Source organism: Miscanthus floridulus, chromosome 15 (assembly GCF_019320115.1).
Source record: "Miscanthus floridulus cultivar M001 chromosome 15, ASM1932011v1, whole genome shotgun sequence".
NCBI lineage: Eukaryota > Viridiplantae > Streptophyta > Magnoliopsida > Poales > Poaceae > Miscanthus > Miscanthus floridulus.
In genome coordinates, this window is record NC_089594.1 from 2465503 (window position 1) to 2481160 (window position 15658).

Below are 15658 nucleotides of genomic sequence, written 5' to 3' on the forward strand. Positions count from 1 at the left end.
ACAGAACAAGACCAGAGATCTGCTTGGCTTCAACACAGAACCAACCGATTCTGAAAACCCAACGACGTGCTAGTAAATTTGACCTGCAATTGACAAAGAGAGAAAATCTTATCAGTAATTTAAGGTGGAACATGTCGGTGTTGCTCCAGACAGTTCCAAATATACGGCTAGATAGCCGATTCGATAAGGCTATCGACTAAATAGTCGATATCCAGCATATCAGTAAAACGAAGATCTTTAAATTAAAGATTATCAGCTAATATCAAATGATAATGACATGAATTTAAAATAACCGATGCTCATGGGTTACAGCAGATTTATTGTGATTGATTAATCTAGATAGAAACAAGTACAATACACCCAAATATAAGTAATATAAGAAAACAACATCAGCTAGATGAACATAATCAGTATAAAGCGTTGAGCCGATAAGTTTGATGAAAAGAGTATAACATGCGAACAAATCGACTGTCTAGTACAAATGAATTTACAAACACTCTGAATCTAATCTATTATCATCAACAGTAAGGTTCAATCGGATCGATGCAGCTACGATAATAATAACAAACTAAAGCCAAAGAATCTATGAAACCATCTATATATTGACAGGTTCATGAAATCATGTTATATGCGTGAAAGCATTGGCGAATCGGCTAAAATAGCCGATGCATGCATAGCAAACCAACAGAGTACATATCTCAATCATAAATAAAACCACTAATCGATAATCTCCGAGCCAAAGTCTTTCTAGTGAGGTTCGATCAGATCGATGCAGCTATAGTAGTGTCATTAGATTAGATCTCATTAACTAGTGAATTTATTCAAGATTGAAACATGTCTTTGAATGCATACTATGTTTGATTGGAATATAGATAAAACAGCTGATCTAGCGGAATTGAGCCGTCAATTATAAGATTTAAAGCATGACCAGACTAGAAGACGACCAATTAAGATGATATGATGCCGATCTATCTCTATCTCAATCAGGTGATTTGTTATAATTAATAAAATATTAATTATAACAAGATCGATAACTAGTGAATCAACCGGAAAACAGTAAGGAAAATCTTACTAATCTTAGCTGATTCGATAACTGGCAATATTGTATTAAACAACAAGTTATTTAACACAAGATTGATAACTTTGATCTATATTATAATTCGTAAGAGATTAATCAGCTGATGCAGCCTTACAAACAATGATATGGATCGATAACTAACTTATATTATAGCTCATAAAAAATCAATCAGCTGATGTAGCTTTACAAGCACAATACAAGTCATGACGGTACTCACAAGCAAGCTTGGGGTCGATCAGTCGATGCAGCCCTATTTGCTGAAGAACTCGTCGAGATCTACAGTACTCCTACTCCTAATGCGATGGCGAAAGCCGGAAAGATTGTATTGATTGATTGTTCGTGTTCTTGTACAATAACCGGGGTCGAATATTTATACCCGGAACCTAAATATGAATCCTACTCAAATACGACTCATTATAATTCTAGGAATAAAAGAAAACTTCCTAACTTAACAATAATTTAGACTCTAATTTTTCCTTATTCGTAGAGTCCGACACACCCTCCTAACGTCATTCAAGCATAGCCCATGGTCGCCGTCTACTGACGTCATCTATAAAACAGCCAATTTTGATATCGCATCCAAACCAGTTGATACCGATTCACATCTAATCGATTCCTTGACACAATCCTGGAAGTTTCGAGTTCCCGCGTTCCTTCTTTCCAAATTTTGGTGTAAACACTTTCAGTGTTCAATTGGAAGGCTAATTGGTATGTACATGTCATGTGTTCCCTATATGTTAAATTCAAGTAATGAGAGAATCATCTATATTAGCAAGGTATATGTGGTTGAGAGAATGGGTGGTGATCTGTGGGATAATGTTCTTCAGCCTGATAATGAATATAGAAGGCAACTTAATGACCAAGTGGTTTCGAGTGCATTACCTGAAAGCAAGTGTCTGCTGCTGTTAAGGCTTTCATGACTGCTGACCTGCCACATGATTTGATTGAGCTTCTTGAAAAGATGGTTCTTCAGAATTCTGCTTTCGGTGGAAATTTCAATCTGCAGAATCTGCTCATCTTGACTGCTATCAAGGCAGATCCGTCAAGAGTCATGGACTTGATAACTTTGATGGGCCTGCTGTTGGAGAAGTTGCTATTGAAGCACAGCTGTATGAAGAGGCTTTTGCTATATTCAAGAAGTTCAACTTATATGTGCAGGTTGTCAATGTTCTCTTGGACAACATCCGGAGCATAGAAAGAGCTGAGGAATTTGCTTTCTTTGTTGAAGAAGATGTTGTTTGGAGCCAAGTTGCCAAAGCCTAGGTTTTTTTAACAAGGTTTAGTTAGTGAAGTAATTGAGTCTTCATTCGCGCAGATACTTCCTTGATGTTAAATGTGTAGATTTAGTGAAGTACCTTTCTGATGGTAATGCAAAAGGCATGGGAACCCTGAGTCGATGGAGAAATCATCTTTGCATATGCTAAGATTGACAGACTCAGTGACATTGAAGAGTTCATACCTATGCCAAATGTGTCCAACCGTCAAATGTTGGTGACCATCTGTATGATGAAGAGGTATATGAAACTGCAAAGATCATCTATGCTACCCTGGTTAAGCTGAAGCAGTTCCAAGGCTAACAGTGTTAAAACATGAAAAGAGGTATGCTTTGCTTATGTTGACGCCGAGGAGTTCCATCTTACACAACTATGTGGTCTCAATATTATTGTTTAGATATCTTGTTCAGCCTCTTTTGCTTTATAACAAAGCTTTTATGATCTATTTTCCACTGAGATTATTTAAAAAGAAAAGATGCAAAAATATAAAGTCTCAGACCCATCAATTACTGGCCCAGCAATTGCCGGCCCATCAACCGGCGGCCCCCTCAAAAACCCGAGCACCGCCTCTGTCACAAATCGAGGCGGGTTTTGTTCATCCGGCGCAGCGACGAGCTCCCTCCCCCGAGATCCGTCCGTGGCGGCGCCCCTATGGCCACTCAAGTCAGCTCTGAGATCATCAGCGCCGCTCTTGAAGACGAAGGTATCTATCTACATTTCGCAAACTTCGGGATTCAGGATTTGGGGTTTTTAGGAGGGGGAGGGGGCCTCGGGCAGCGGCCGGATCGGCGGTGTTGTTGTTGTTGAGGGGCAGCCGAATCCGGTTGGTAAGATCTCGCATCGGGTAACTGACTTTGATTTAGCACATCTGTGCCCAAACTTCCAAGGTTCTTTGCGAAAGTAACACTTCTTAGCCTCACGAGGGGTATCTGATGGGGAGGAGACTCGATGAGACAAGAGAGGTCGCTAGTTTTCTGATCTGTGCATAAGCAGTGATAGGAATAGTTAGACAAGGGAGGTCGCCAATTTTCCGATCTATGCATAAGCAGTGATAGGGATAGTTAGATAAGGGAGGTCGCCAGTTTTCCGATCTATGCATAGAATTTCCCCTAGGCAGTGGTAGGGATAGCTGTGGTTTCATAGAAGGCTCCACCTGCTCAAGTGTGTAGCATACCATTAGGCATCTAGAAGTGATTTTGGTTGGTGACAAATAACAAATTGTTTTATGTATTGTTAAAGGCCCCTAACAGAGCTGGTGATGAAGAAGGGTTTTTGTAGATAGGGGCTATCTTTTTTCAAAAGCACCAAATTCTCCTTGCAACAAAAAAAATGTTCCCTACTATACATCTTGGCCATGCACTTCTATCCATGAAGTACATTGTATTTGTATGAAAATCACATATGTACTTAAATGTGTTCATACTACAAGCATATAAAATCTGTAATAATGATAATATCAACAGTTTAAGAATTTAGTCATCTACAAATAATTTATTGTTTTGCTGATTTTAGAAGATCATGAGAAACGGAGGTTTGAATACACTGAAGGAGGAGTTCAGCTGCAGAGAAAGAAGACCCATTGGGGCGTGAGGCAATATTTGGGATTTCTTTAATGATCCTCGCCCTTTACCCTACAAACTGCAGGTGGCTAACTATGTGAACAAACGTTGGTCCAAACTCAGTTAGGAGCAAGGATACTCGACTTCTCGCTGCATCTCTCATACATTTTAATTGTTAAATAAACCTTGTTTGATATTTTTGTTGTCATGTCTTTAGGAATAGAACAATGATGAAGCAATCGTTTATCAACCTGACAGTGCCTGCAGTCTAAATCCCTTTGCCCTATGGGCTCAATTTATAGGCGGGTTGGGAGGAGGCAATCTTCCTCCCATCCCTCTATTAGTTTACAAATTACAAACAAGTCCTCTACCCTTGTTAATTGGGTCTTTTTGAAAGAGGGGGAGGGCTATGACTAGGCCTAGTATAACTCCAAAAGTAGCCCTCGGGTAATTGATTTTAATTGGTACAATAAGACTTAGTAGCTACAACCTAGGAAAAAGGCATAGAAATACAAGACTCAACCATGAGGATCACTCTCACAACTACTTTTGCATGTATGCCTCGCTAAAGATTCCATCCCCAAAACCTAGTATGAAAATAGGGATGGACAAAAGAGTAGCATATATATTGTGCAAAGTTAACTATACAAAAACTACGGCTAGAATATATGAATATCTTCGATGTGAGCATCATAGCTTTGACAACAAAGATCAGAGGCTTTGCTTTGATGACAATGGCTTCCTACTAGCAAAGGTTGAAGGCCTCTCTATTGCCTCTTCTGGTCACCTTGACCTTATCCACGACTTTACTCTAGAGGCTTGATCATCTTGGGCCATTGCCCATGATTCTTTTGAGCTTTGCCTTCAAGTCACTTGGGGCTTCATTTCAACTTTTCTTGGCCTCTTTTACCATGTCAACAATTTATCTCTTGAGACTTTTTCCCTTAATTGTGTCTAAAGCTTCGATTTTTAGTCTTCATCATCTAAGGATCTTTACACCTTCGAGGGAAGCTTTTCATAGTTGAAGGAGTCCTAGTAGTGGAAGTAGTCAAGATGATGAGTCACAGTTGATATAGTCATCAAACCCCCAAGAGCTAGCATATGTGGCAAGGTTAAGGCGAAGTGGACATCAAAGATGTAGTCATAGACAATGGTCGTAGATGAAGCAGTTGACATGGTGGACATAGGCAAAGTAGTTGTCATAGTCAATGGATCTTGCCACCTTCACTCGCAAGCTATGGGCAAGACATGTCCTTCGGATAGGATTGGTTCTCCAATTTGCCATATGCTAGATGTAGTATTAGATATTTTGTATTTCCCCATGTATAAGGGGTTTAGTGCATATTTGCTAATACATGTACCTGTATATATTTGGGCTACAACCCTAATAATGAATACAAGTACTACTGTTCGTAACATTGTATCAAAGCCAGACTAGGATTAGATTTCATTGTCGTTGTTCTTCATTGGCTGCTCACAACCACAATTCTTGTCACTGTTCTTATTGTCACTAGGATTAGACTTCACTACACACAACCACCATTTTTGTCGCTGTTCTTCATTGGCTGCTCGTCTGTCCTCATGTGGTTGTCATCGTCTGCACTAGCCTACAACTACGGCTCTCCACGCGATTCATCGTCTGATTCAAGTTGTGGTTGCCTGCTTCCTCTATTCACTGGATTTCATGTCGACTCTGCTCATTCCTGCAGACCTCTTCTTCTGTGGCCATTTGTCAATCAGTGCGTGTGGCTTGTCTATTGTTTTTCATCTGTTGGCTTGCCTCTTTGTGTAGTATTGCTCTACTCTGAGATCATGTGGTTTGAGCACCTGGTTTGTTCCGTTCAAAAAAGATCCACATTAAGGGATGAGTTTACTCCCACAAAAAAAGGAAAAAAGAAAAAATCACAAAAATGCTATTGTTGTTGCCACTATTCTTTGCACTCTTGTTGTCGCTTACTGCTCCTTGTAGATGGCATTTCAGGATTCTTCATCTAGTGGTGTACAATTTCCATGTTGTCTAATTAATTTTAATGGAACTAACTATCACGAGTGGGTTTCTCGTATGCACCTATATATGCGTGATTTACCCTACCCAATAGCTCCTACTTGTCCTGTTGTGCCAGTGATTCTTGACAAAGCTGTTGATGAAGCAAAGAAGAAGTTGCTTGCTGATCATGATGATGCTATGTCATACTAAGAGTCCTAGTTTGATTCTCATAGGATATGGTTAGATGAGGATGCTCGTGTTGGTTCCATTCTTGTTGCTAGCATGGAGGAACATCTTGCTGTAGATATTGTTGATTTAAATTATGCATATTAGATGTGGGCTTTTGCTCATACTCGTTATGAGCCCACTGGTCAGTCTACGTATATTGCTGCTATACGTTAGGAGCAGTTGCTACATCAAGGTGATGCTGTAGAGGACATTTTTTTTTTTTTTTTTTGCTTAGATATCAGTGGTTTGACGTTAGCTTGACACTTTGATCCACAGTTGACACCTAGCACTTGTGAGTCTTGCAATGGTCCGAAGACTGCTCTAGAGATTCAACAGACTTATGAGTTCTTGACTCATCTTCATGATGAGTTTGAGCCGCTCCATGTGTGTCGCCAATGGATTGTAGCACCCTAAAAATTGCTCCTTTTGAAATAGAGAGAAATTGATTTAATTTTGAATTTGTGTGCTCATGAAAACATAGGAAAAATAATAATTTTCATTAAATTAAAATCCATCATAAGATTAGCAACATTTTTGGTGCATTCATGCCTCTGCATTGGATTTAATGTTCTGTGTGAGTTTGTCCAAAATTCAAAATGAATTCAAATGCTTTTAAAGTAGATTTGAAAATATATAAATTCCAGAAAAAAAAAATGAAAACTCTTCCCCCCTCTCTCGTTTTCAGCTTGGCAGCCAAGCCAACCCGGTTCCCTCTCTTCCCGCAGGCCCAGCTGGCCCAGTGGCCGAGCCAAAGCCCGCGTGGACGCATCCCTTCTCTCCCTTTCTGTGTATGACTAACCGGCCCCACTCCCTCAGTGGCTGACCAACGGGTCCCTCTCGCCAGCGTCTTCTTCCTCGTCTTGCTCGTGCTCTGCCCGGACTCGGATGGAGACGCTTCCCAATCCCGGTTTCTTCGGGATCTTCCTCTGCGTGGATTGCAAGCCAAGCCACCCCTATATGAAGGAGAGGAACCCAACGCACATCCGTTTCCCATCTCCGAGCCGCTGTTAGCCCTAGTTTTCCCCTGCACTCGCCTTTTGGATCTCACCGAGCTTGGAGTGCAGCCGCCGCAGCCGCGCTTGTTGTTCTCGCAACTGTCCACGACCTGTTGCCGAGCTCCACGTAGAGGTGAAGAAGCTGCCGGAGCCGTTTCCTTGTTCCTTCTCGTTCTCTGTCTTTAGCCCATCGCAGCCGAACATTGCAGGAAAGTTCGCCGTTCGCTTCACCGAGCCCGATGCCCTCGTCGTTCGTTCCCCGTCGTCAAGGAGAACCGTTGCCGCCCGTTGAGGCCCCTTCGTCGTCGAGTCTCTCCTTGTCCTCATGGAGGGCCTAGGTGAGTTCTCCGTGCTTCCTCGTCTCTCCCCATGCTTTCGACGATGTCCTCCGTGCTCCCGTCAATGGCGCCGCCACCGGCACCGAGTCAAGTCTGCTAAACGAGCGCATCAGTCCCTGCATTCCGCCTCGTGTGTGCCCACCTCTTGTTAGCTTGATGACGCCATCATCACGTCACGCACATATTATTGGCCGTTTTCCTTTAGAAAAACAAATCTTGAAATACAATAGAAATACACATATACATACAATCATGGTGAGCCGTCCAATCCGAGATCTAGGGTCCAGATTAAAACAAACCCCTTCGCCGGTCATTTTGTTAAAGAGACCTCCGGTTTTCACAAAATCAAACGTGTGGTCCCTGGCCCAGATTGAAATCTGTTTTTATTTATTTTGATTCATAAATAGTTCGCTGTAATTACATAACTGCCACCCACCTTGTTTTATGCATAAAATCTCCGTTTTGACCCGTTCAAGTTGCGTTAGAATCATAACGACGTAATCTACGCGTTAGTAACAATTTTTACCATGTCACTAGCTCTGGAATTTCATGGTTTAAATCCTAACTTAGATAATAATTATGCAACTGGATTTATAAATTAAATATCATTAATTTTACTTTAGCTTTATAATTCCAATATAAATTTGAGTTAATTAAATTTAGATATACATCGACGCCTCCAAGGAGGTAAACGGCGCCGAAGAGCGTTGCCGGCGATCGCACAGCTAGGTCGTGCACGGCTTTCGCCTAAGCTTCCCAAACCCATGAACTATAGCCCACCATCTTAGAGACCAAGAGGACGAGCCCCGGGCACGATGACCCACAATCTTCACAGCTACAGGGCCGCAATCCTTCATTCGCGCAGATGATGCTGCACACTTCCTTGATGATGTCATCCGTGCTGCCGAGGGAGCTAATGTGTACAATGATTTAGTGAAGTACCTTCTGATGGTAAGGCAAAAGGCACGGGAACCCAAAGTTGATGGAGAACTCATCTTTGCATATGCTAAGATTGACAGGCTCAGTGACATTTGAGGAATTCATTCTTATGCCAAATGTTGCCAATTAACCTTCAAAATGTTGGTGACCGTTTGTATGATGAACTATATGAAGCTAACTCCTAAGATCGTCTATGCTTTCATCTCGAACTGAGCTAAGCTGGCTGTTACCCACTTACCCTGGTTAAGCTGAAGCAGTTCCAAGGTGCTGTGGATGCTGCTAGCAAGGCTAACAGTGCTAAAACATAGAAGGAGGTCTGCTTTCTTGCGTGGACGCTGAGGAGTTCCGTCTTGCACAAATATGTGGTCTCAATATTATTGTTCAGGTATACAAGTAGGAGCGCATACTGATATTTTTTTTTTTCTAGTCTCTGCTTTATAGCAAAGTTTCCATGATATATTTCTTTCTGACATACCTGCTTTTGTATTTTTGTTTAGGTTGATGACTTGGAAGAAGTCAGTGAATACTACCAGAATAGAGGATGCTTCAGTGAACTTATTGCTCTGATGGAGAGTGGTCTTGGACTTGAACGTGCACACATGGGCATCTTCACAGAATTGGGAGTTCTATATGCTAGATACCGCTCTGAGAAGCTTATGGAGCACATCAAACTTTGCTCCACCGGCCTCAATATTCCTAAGCTTATCCGAGCTTGTGATGAACAGCAGCACTGGAAAGAACTTATGAATTTGAAAATGCTGCCACCACAATTATGAACCACTCTCCAGATGCGTGGGATCATATGCAGTTCAAAGATGTCTGCGTTAAAGTTGCAAATGTTGAACTATATTACAAGGCAGTTCACTTCTATTTGCAAGAGCATCCTAATCTCATCAATGATATGCTAAATGTGCTTGCACTTCGTTTAGATCATACCAGAGTAGTAGACATAATGCGTAAGGTTAGCGTCTGAATGAAAATCAATTTCCTTTGTGCAGTTTGAAGCACTGTTTCAAATCTGACTGTCTTGTTGCTCTTTGTACAGGCCGGTCAATTGCATCTTGTGAAACCATATATGGTTGCAGTTCAGAGTAACAACGTCTCTGCTGTGAATGAAGCCTTGGATGAGCTCTATGTCTAAGAGGAAGACTATGAGAAACTCCGTACGTGACAACTTTGACAAGATCATAGGTCTTGGCCAGAAGGTAAAAAAGAGGCAGATAATCGTGCAATGCTTGTTGTTACTGCTTTTAATTTAATCACTTGTGTTCATTTCTTGAGCAGCTTGAGAAGCATGAATTGCTGGAGATGTGGAGGATGGCCGCCTACATTTACAAGAAGGCTGGCAGGTGGAAGCAATCCATTGCTCTATCCAAGAAAGACAACATGTACAAGGATTGCATGGAGACATGCTCACAATCTGGTGACCGTGAACTGTCAGAGGACTTGCTTGTCTATTTCATCGAGCAGGTTTGGTTCAAACCCATTCTATTGACTGATGATATGAGACTAGTGATAAGATAATTCAATACTATGCACCATAAGGCCTAGTCTGTCTACTTGGCATTGCATTCTGATTAGTAAACACATCCAATCATGTAATGCAGGGTAAGAAAGAATGCTTTGCTTCCTGCCTCTTAATTTGCTACGACTTGATCTGGCCGGATGTCGCTCTTGAGGTTGCTTGGATGAACAACATGTTGGCCTTTGCCTTCCCATACCTGTTGCAGGTAACTTATTTCGGTCCATTTCCTTGCTGATGTTTATTTACATACAGTTTACTATAGTAACATCCATGCTGTGTGTGCAGTTTATCCGTGAATACACTAGCAAGGTGGATGATTTAGTGAAGGACAAAATTGAGTCGCAGAATGAAGAAAGAGCCAAAGAGAAGGAGGAGAAAGATCTTGTGGCTCAGCAGGTAACCTAAAACTGCTCACATGTTTTATTTGTGTAATCATCAATCATCTCATGCTGAGGCATTGACATGACAAGTTGCATTCCGTTGTGCTGTGCAGAACATGTATGCGCAACTGCTTCCCCTTGCGTTGCCCGTTCCGCTAATGCCTGGCATGGGTGGTCCTCCACCTCCGATGGGTGGGATGGGCATGCCTCCAATGGGTGGAATGGGTATGCCGCCGATGGGCCATGGTCCGATGCCAGCATTTGGGATGCCACCGATGGGAAGCTACTGAGTTGTTTTTGTAGAGAGCTTAGATGATCTGAATTGTTCCAGGTGTAAGCAAAAGTGGAACTTCTTTGGAGTTGTAGATGGTTACAGTTTGGCATTAATATTCTTTATGGTACCAGGAATTTTTTTGGCGAGTTAAATCTTAGCCAGAGTTTGAGGATTGCAACCTGTTATACCGTACGATGGGATAGGATGAGGATTAGGTTGGTTGAGCATGAGTTGTTGAAAGCTGGCACCATTTGTATAGTGTGATAAAATCTTGGTAGACACATTTTGCTTGTATGATACTTGTCGGCACAATGAAGGACAAAAATGTATGTTACTTTGTTACGGCCTGTTTATTGCAATTGTTAGTAGTATATGTGTTTTTCTTGAAGAGGACAGTACATTTGATTGATATTTTGCCCATCACCCTGTTGGCTTGAGCTACTTTTCAGTCATGGAACAATGTTTTCCTCACAACATTTTAGCATAAGCATCAGTATAAGCCAAATTTAATAACTATATTACAATACTTCATACCATAGGGCAAATGAAGCAAAAATGGAAAAAGAATATATTTAATGTACTCCATCCCTTCTTAACTGTTGTTTCCGTATCCCGAGAAATAACTTTGACTCTATATATAAAAATATTAATATTTATGATACATAATTAATATCATTAGATAGGTCATTGGATCTATTTTTATAATAAATTTATCGGAACTGCTAGTGTCCGGACCTCTGATCCGGGAGCTAGTGTCCAGACGCTTGCGCTAGCTGCGCCTGCTTACGTGGGGCCCATGACGCTTCATTTCCTATGCATGCACGTGCCCATGCGGGGCCGTGTCTTGGTTCGTGCCCACTCTTATTTCCATCGCTCGTCGCTCGCGCCCCTCCGCTCCCACACGCATGCACATGGGCCCAACAGCTACAAAGCAGGTGGGTCCTACTACAAAATTCCAACACCAGATCTACTTTTGCAACATACGTCTAAAACAGATAAAATATTTAGGGCATACAGTTGAAACACTATTACAACAAGTGCAACATCCTTATCTACTTTTGAAACATTCAGATGCAACACTTGAGACATGCATCTGAAACACTTGCACCATACGTGTACAAAAAATAGATGAAACATTGATGATAGACGCTTTCAACATACGTGTACAACCATTGCAACATATGGAACACCCCAATTTACTTTTGCAACATCCGCATGAAACAATTGAAACATGCACCTGAAACAATTGAATGAAACACTTGAAACATAGGCTTACAACATGTCTGAAAAACGTTCAGAAACATAATATCGCCGTGCGTCCATGACCTACCTGGTGGGAGAATTGCGGTGGCGCAGGCCTCCCCTTCCTACCATCGGCACGAGGTGGATGGGGGCACAGGCGTAGACCTCCCTTGCTTTTCCTTCAGCGACGGGCGAGGTGGATCGGCACGACGCTGGATGGCGGCGCTCCCGATCTCGTGCTGGCGCGAGCTGACGCCGCTCCGGTGGAGAAGACCATGGCCGGTCTGGTGCGAGCTGTCGCTGCTCCGGTGGAGAAGGCCGCCGGCGAGCTGGAGAAGGCCGCGGCGGGCCGAAGGCATGGTGGAGAAGGAGGAAGGCGGGCAGCCGAGAGGTGCGATGGCGAGGGATCAAGGCGGGCGGCTGCGCTCAGGCACGGTGGAGATGCTGGCCGTCGGGCCTCTAGCCGCCGTGGAGAACGCCGGGTCCGCCCTCGAGCTGTGGTGATTTTTTCTGGAGAATAGAAACATGCTACGGTTAGGGACTTGTGGACAAGAGGCTACGACTATTGGGGCATCGGTCTTGTTGGAGCCTGTGAGCGGGAGCGTCCGAAGGATCGGACGTTCTCACCGTAGCATTTGCGTAAATTTATTTAAAGATATAAATATTGCTTATGTTTTCTATAAATCTGATTGAATTTATCGGTAGGCAAACCATGATGATGATAGATATTTAGGGACAAGACTACTATCCGAGTTTAATAAAAAACAAGACTCCGATCCAACTCTTGCATAGGAAAACAATCCTGGTGCGACCAGGAAGACCATGCTTTGCAAGTTGAAAAAAGAACCATGCCAGGCCAAAATAAAAAAGTGTGGCAACACAGTACCACGCGAGAGCGAATCGAAACCATTGCCCTGTTAGCCTGGCTGATTTGTCGTGAGAGAAAAATATTATTTGTTAGTTGAAAAAATACAGTTTTTAAACCAAGCGAACATGACGAATATATATATATATATATAGGGTAAGGCTATTCTGTAGCTGCCCATAGAATAACTTATTCTATAGCCACCTTGATTTACGATAATATTTGTACCAATTTACGATAACATGAATATGCATTTACGATACTCATGTTACTACAACTCACGGTGATATTTACGATAATGTTATAGTAAATCACTTAGTAAGGAGTTACTGTAATCTCATAAATTAGCATGGTAATTATCGTAACTCAAAGTCGCCACAGAATAAGTTATTCTATGGCCAGCTGTAGAACAGTAGTTATATATATATATATGGTGCATTTTATATACTTTCGGGAGTAGTTACTCTCATAATCAATAAATCACGTTACGTATATGTACATACTTATTTAATAGTTTGAGTAGGTTGACATACTAATATTAAGATGCTCCATATCTTTACTATGTAAATTTTTTTTTCAAAAGAGCATATATTTTTAATATATTATATAATACTATGATAGTAGCATATAAAATAGTTATAACCATATACTCTAAATATACATATATACCTGTCACACATAGTACCCTAGATAGTCTAGTACGATGATATACTCCATCTACATATACTTCGTTGGACCATATACGTTCTAAATCTAGAGATATATACATGGGAGTAACTTCTCTCTGTGAGTAGAAAATAATTTTCATATATATATATATATACACACACACACGATGAGACTATTTTGCAGCTGACCACAGAATAACTTATTCTATGGCCACCTTGATTTACGATAATGTTTGTACCAATTTACGATAATGACAATACACATTTACGATACATGGGTTACTATGACTCAAGATGATATTTACCATAATACTATAGTAAAACACTCATGAGGGAGTTACCATAATCTCGTAAATTAGTATAGTAATTATCATAACTCAAAGTGGCCACAGAATAACTTATTCTGCGACCAGCTACAGAACAGTACGTCTATATATATAGAGAGAGAACTATTACTCTGTAATTGGCTACAAAATAACTTATTATGTAGCCACTTTGAGTTACGATAATTACTATGTTAATTTACGAGATTATAATAACTTCATATTAAGTGGTTTACTATAACGTTTTGGTAAATATCTCCATGTGTTATAATAACCCAACTATGGTAAATATGTATTGACATTATCGTAAATTAGTATATAAAATTATCGTAAATGGAGGTGGCTACAGAATAACTTATTTTCTAGCTAGCTACTGAATATATATATAACACTCGTCATCTTCTCGCGCAAGGCCGCAATGACGCGCTTCCGCCTTCTCCCCAGCCGCCGCCTCCTCCTCCCGGTGGTGCGGAGCGGCGCCACCCACCCCTCCGCCGCCGCTGCCGCCTCCTCCTTGTCCTCCTAGCATGTTGTGAACTCTTGTCCCTGTTAGTTGCTAGTGCTTGTACAGTCCGTATGGAACTGCTAGTCTAATCAAATTTTGCTTAGTTTGGTTTTTTTGCCTATCTGTCATCAAATTCTGCTTATTCTTAGTTTGATTTGATATTGTTCCTTCTTTCTTTCTAGGATTTTCTTTGCTAGATGAAGTTGCAGAACTTGTAGAATTTTCTTACCAGGAGATGGTCCGAGTTGCCTGATAGGTAATTGCATCTTTGGATGGATGAACCAAATGACTAAGATGGTAATGACATCTTCAACAAACTTAATTTGGTGCCCTCCTGTTTGTAGAGTGAGATATAAGCTTGAGATTGTTACTATCGGCTCTTTCGTTGCTATGATTGAGTACTCTGTGTACGACATTTGGGAAATTGTTGTGGGAGCTGCGGGAGGAGCTGCTATGCGTGGGCCTGAAACTTCAGGTGGAGAAGTGAAGGCGGAAATAGCTAGTCTCAGGTTGGATTTGGCTGTTGAGAAGGTTCTTGCAAAAGCAGATAAGATGTGGTATGAGGTGAAGAAGATGAGAACCGAGGCTGACAAGATGCGCAATGAGACTGAGAAGATGAAGTCAGAGGCTGACAAGATGCGCAATGAGGCTGAGAAGATGAAGTCAGAGGCTGACAAGATGCGCAACGAGTCTGAGAAGATGAAATTAGAGGCTGACAAGATGCGCAGCGAGGCTAAGAAGCTTAAATCTGAATCAGGGAAGATGAAAGCCGAGATTGATAAACTGAGATCTGAGATAGAGATAATAAAGATGTGGACACTGCTGCTGACAAAAGCTTCTTCAGCCATTGCTGCCAATAGGAAGGTATGTTTTCTTGCAACTGTGTCTATATATGCATGTTGCATCTTATATCTAACTACACTGTTGTGCCTATATCCTGTTGCTTCATGTATCTAACTCCACTGTTGTGTGATTGCAGGATCGCTCTGCCACTTCATCGAACATGAAGGCCTCGCAGGATTGATAGCTCTGCCACTTCATCGAACATGAAAGCCCATCTGCTGCTCTTCTACTAAACATAGTCCAATGTTTACTTCTGTCACAGCCCAATGTTACTTCTACAGCTCTCCTCTTCTTCTGCTGCTGCTTCATAGAAATGTTTCTGCAAACACTGTGTTTCCTAGTTTAACTGTTTGGGTTAGCACTCTATGACTTCCTCTTGAAATTAAGTTTTTAAAAAGGAGTTGGATAATAAGCTTCTTTGGCTCTTTTGAGGCTTTTGAAGGTTCTGTGAAAGGACAAAGTTATGACGACAAGATGAAAGAGATTATTGTTTCTTTGAAGGATGATAGTGAGACAAAGAAGTCAGAGATCTTTATGCTAAGAGACAAGCTAATGAACTTGAACAATTTCGCTTCTATCATATTATGACAGTCCATAATCTATTTGGTTGATTTACTGGAACCCAAACAGAGGTA

At 41.4% G+C, this 15658-nt stretch overlaps 2 pseudogenes; both read left to right on the top strand.

The window, feature by feature from the left end:
* Positions 1-1812: 1812 nt before the first annotated feature.
* LOC136509481 (clathrin heavy chain 1-like) lies at positions 1813-10893 on the top strand (annotated as a pseudogene).
* Positions 10894-14377: 3484 nt separating this feature from the next.
* Positions 14378-15204, top strand: LOC136509484 (uncharacterized; annotated as a pseudogene).
* Positions 15205-15658: the final 454 nt, after the last annotated feature.